This window comes from Ziziphus jujuba, chromosome 10, assembly GCF_031755915.1.
Source record: "Ziziphus jujuba cultivar Dongzao chromosome 10, ASM3175591v1".
NCBI lineage: Eukaryota > Viridiplantae > Streptophyta > Magnoliopsida > Rosales > Rhamnaceae > Ziziphus > Ziziphus jujuba.
In genome coordinates, this window is record NC_083388.1 from 2,494,919 (window position 1) to 2,500,089 (window position 5,171).

General features: G+C 25.7%; 1 non-coding gene across 1 annotated transcript; it reads right to left on the reverse strand.

Annotated features, from left to right (window-relative positions):
- Positions 1–4,363: 4,363 nt before the first annotated feature.
- LOC112490788 (U6 spliceosomal RNA) lies at positions 4,364–4,466 on the reverse strand. The gene has a single exon (XR_003054986.2). It is a non-coding gene; the product is annotated as a U6 spliceosomal RNA (small nuclear RNA).
- Between the last annotated feature and the right edge of the window lie 705 nt (positions 4,467–5,171).

Below are 5,171 nucleotides of genomic sequence, written 5' to 3' on the forward strand. Positions count from 1 at the left end.
AAGAGAAATTCTAGCTTCCGATACCACCGATCTGAATTTTCTGCGATCTTATATTAACTAAAATCTAACTTTAATTTTGAGATTGTGGCTGTTTCTGCGTCATATATACATATATATATATATATATATATATATGTATATATATAACAAAAATACCAAATCCTTGTTAGATTTAGTTTTCTTAAAAAACAAAAAAGAATTTAAATTATACATAATGAAAAAGGAAAATTTCTTTTTTTTCTTAATATATAGTCTTTTTTTTTTTTTTTTTTTTTAATCTTTGTCGGTGTGTATATATATATATATGTATAATAACATTTTACTAGGCAACCTAAGGCATTTTTACATTACTTACAACTGTCATAATTACGTTGCTTGTCCACCATCAAAAATCGGGTCATCTCTCATAGTAGCAAAATACATAAATCATAACTATATATATGTATAATAATATTTTATTGTGAAAAAAAGACATTGATAATATTATTAAAAAAAAAACTTATTAGATTAACCCTAAATATTTTGACTGAAATTGGTATTAAAGTGTATTAATGGGATTTTTTAGTTGTCTTTACGTTTTGGTTTTTGTTAGCGTATGGGTTTTGAAAAAAAGGAATCTATATTTATATAATATATAAAAGAAGAACCGTATGCACCACGTGTCAGCATACGGTTCTTCCAAATTCCCTCCAAAAATACCTTTTTTATTTTTATTTTATTTATGATTTTATCTTTTATGGTTATACCCAAATATATATATATTTAAAATCAATTTTTGATATAACAATCAAACAATTGATAAAATGATATTTGGTAATAATTTTGAAATAAATTTAAAATAAACAAAATATTTGATTTTATTTTATTTACCAAATAAGTCAAATACGTAAAATGTATATATAGTTTCCTTAATCAAAAATATTTTAAATATTTTTACATATACAAATATGGTTATATGGAAATTAATAAAGATATCTTTTTATTTGGATATAAAAATATAATATCATAAATAACAATTGTTAAACATAGCAAAATAAAATTTATTTTCAAAACAAATTATTTAGTCTTATTTTATTACCAATTACTATATATTTTTACTATTATATTAAATAGACAGCTGAAGAAGATCAGATTTTGATCAAGTATATTCGAGCCAATAGAGAAGATCTTGGAGATCATTATCCGAGAATGCAAGTATTACCCTTTTTAAATTATATATATATTTTATTATTATTATTATTATTATTATTATTATTATTATAATATTATATAATGCAATATTATATTATATTATATTATATATATTTATCTATATAATATACCTTTCTTTAAAACTCCTTCCAAAAGTCATTTTTCTAAATTTTATTTATTGTTTATTTGTTTATTTATTATCTTATATTTTATGGTTATAACCAAATATGTACAAAATCAATTTTTGATATAACTATTAATAACTATCAAACAATTAAAAAAATGATATATGGTAATAGTTTTGAAATAAATTTAAAATAAATGAAATGTTTGATTTTATTTTATTTACCAAATAAGTCAAATACCTAAAATATATTTGCATATATATAGTTTTTTTAATGAAATATTTTTTAAATATTTTTACATAAAAAAATATGGTTACATGGAAATTAATAAAATATGTTTTTATTTTTATATAAAAGCATGATATCATAAATAATAATTGTTAAACGTAGCAAAATAAGATTTATTTTCAAAACAAATTATTTGATCTTATTTTATTACCATTTAATATATATTTTTATTATTATATTAGATGGATGATTTAGGAAGATCATATTTTGATCAAGTATATTCAGACCAATGAAAAAGATCTTGGAAGTCATTACCCTTTTTAAATTATATATATTATTATTATTACTATAATATAATATAATATAATATAATTTTAAAAGGTATTATTATAATAATGAAATTATAACATTTGTTGCATTCAATAACTACATACGGTAATAATTTTGAAATTAAATTAAAATAAACAAAATATTTGATTTTATTTTATTTACCAAATAAGTCAAATATATTTGGCTATAAATAAGTCAAATAAATTTCAATTATAAAATTGATTTCTTTATTTGATCTTCATATATATATATATATATAAACATAAATAAATTAGTAATGAGATTGATCTCTTTATTTGGTAAAAAAATGTATATAATAAATGATTTTCTTATTATTACTAAATATATTTTACCTAGAATTTTCATATATTAATACATGTTCATATATGTATATTAATAAATAGAATTACATTATTAAATAATAAAATTAAAATAGAGTAACTAATAATGATATTGGTCTCTTTACTAAGAAATTTAAGGTAAATAATGCATTTTTAAAAATATTTTTCAAAAAATGTTTAAAAAAAAAAAAACACACACACACACACGCATATATATATATATATATATATATATATACATATATAAAATTCAATAACAAATGATGGGATTTATTTTCTTATCAAAAAATTTATGGTAAGTAATGCATTTTTTTAATATTTTTTAAACAATGTTTAAGATGTATTTATATATATATATATACACACACACAAGTTTATAAATGAAACAAATGCTTAAAAAAATTTTAATATATATAATCTTAAAATTATAATATATATATATATATATATATGGTAAAGAATATTGTACTTATATATATCCATACCATCTTCTCAGCAAAAAATAAAAATAAAAAATAGCAAATCAATGATAAATAATATATATATATATATATTATTAGTTTATAATGTTTATTTTATTGTAAAATAAAAACATTTTATATGCAGTAATTAATAATGAAATTAATCTTTATATTTTATTATATAATAAAAAAATTCTTTTTATTTTACAATTAAAAAAATAGAAATGGTATATATATATATATATATGCCTCTTTTTAAATCTAAATTATTGTTAATTAAGTTATTGTTATAATAATAACAATAATAATAATAATAATAATGATAATGATAATGATAAATACAATTAAATTATATTATAAGGATTTAACATAGAAAAATTAATTATTTGCAAAAAATATAAAAATATATTTAAATTTGAATTTGAATTCCATAGATGAAAAATATTATATAAATAAATTTGAATTTGAATTAAATTATATAAATGCATTTGAAATTAAATTTGAATTTAAATTTTATAGACAGAAAAAATTAAATAGGTAAACATTGTAAAATTTGAATTCCATAAATAATTTATCTTTTAAGGTAAAAATATTTTTATAGGATAAATAATTATCATAAATAAATTACATTATGAGTATTTAATATATGAAAATTAATTATTTGTAAGAAATCAAAAAATACATTTGAATTTGAATTCTATAGATGAAAAATATTTGGATTTAAATTAAATTATATAAATGCATTTGAATTTAAATTTATATTTTATAGATGGAAAAAAATGGATAGAAAAATTCCAAGATGAAAAAAATTACACAAGTAACCATTTTTGAATTTGAATTATATAATTGAATAATATTATATATAGATGTCAAATTTATAGTTATTAATAAACTTTTTATAATATAGATTGAAGAAAAAATTCAAATATACTTATTAACAATAAAACTTTTAAATAGGCTTTCAAATATAATAAATTATTATAGATTATTTTTAAAATCTATCTGTTATGATTACACATATCGTACATCGTACGGGAATGGATACTAGTTTTGAAAAACAACAAGAGTGCTGCTTTTTGAATTTCTTTTTGCAAAACAGAGAGAAAAATTGTGAGGAAAAATAACCTTTTGCATTGTTGGTAGTAAAGTGAAGGTACAGAAGGTTCGTAAATAAAGGCTTCGGTAGTGTAGTATCCAAGCTTTAACATCTTTTATATCCTAGAAGATGATCGTCACAAATCCATTTGCACTGATGGGATAAAAATCGATGGTGACATGTGTTGGACCGATAGAGTGCCATGTCTTAGCCTGTGGTTTGTGACACGTGTTGCCCAATGGGGAAGGACACATGTAATAGCCCAGACCACCCACATGAGATATTGTCCGCTTTGGGCCCGGCCCACATGGTTTTGTCAAAACGCATCTTGATGGCTAGGGGTCCTACCCCTTCACCTGCCAGTCCCATTGGCCCAGGCCTCCCAGGCCCAATCAAGATATTGTCCGCTTTGGAAGTTAGGCGGTGAGCCCAATCCTACCCCTCTTGATTGGCCCTGGGAGGCCCGGGCTAGTGGGACTGGCAAGTGAAGGGGTGGGACCCCTAATCAAAGAGACGTGTTTTGATAAAACCGTGTAGGCCGGGCCCAAAGTGGACAATACCTCATGCCGGTGGTCTGGGCTGTTATAGTAAAAAAGTTTGGACCATTTCTCGATTTATGCATGTCATCCTTGCAGGGCCATGCTAATATTCTCTGTATCATTCCAATTTTATCGGATGTCCCCGGGAACGGGTCTCAAGGGAAAGTAAAAACCGTGAGGGGTAGGATTGGGCTCACTACCTAGCTTCCAAAGCAGACAATATCTTGATTGGGCCTGCGAGGCCCGGGCCAGTGGGAATGGCAGATGAAGGGGTGGGACCCCTAACCATCGAGACGTGTTTTGACAAAACCATGTGGATCGGGCCCAAAGAGGAAAATATCTCATACGGGTGGTCTGGGCTATTACACTTGGTATCAGAGCCAATACCTGGATCGGTATGCCAGCGAGGATGCTGGGCCCCAAGGGGGTGGATTGTGAGATCCACATCGGTTGGAAAGGAAAACGAAGCATTTTATATAAGTGGGTGTGGATACCTTTCTCTTGCGAGACCTTCCCATGAGGGAACGTAAAGCCGTGAGGGCCAGGCCCAAAGCGGACAATATTGTGACTGGGCCTGAGGTCCAAGCCAATGGGACTGGCAGGTGAAGGGGTGGGACCCCTAACCATTGCGAGGCCTTTTGGTTGTAGGAATGGGACTCCTCCCAAAATGTAAAACTATGTGGGCGGGACCCAAAGTGGACAATATTGCATGCGGGTGGTCTCGGCTTTTACAACACATGTTAGCCTCTGACATTTGACACGTGTCGCCCAATGGGTTGGACACGTGTTGACCTCTGGCATTTGACATGCTTTGGCCAATTGGCAAAACATGTGTCACCTAGATATATCGCCACGTGTCA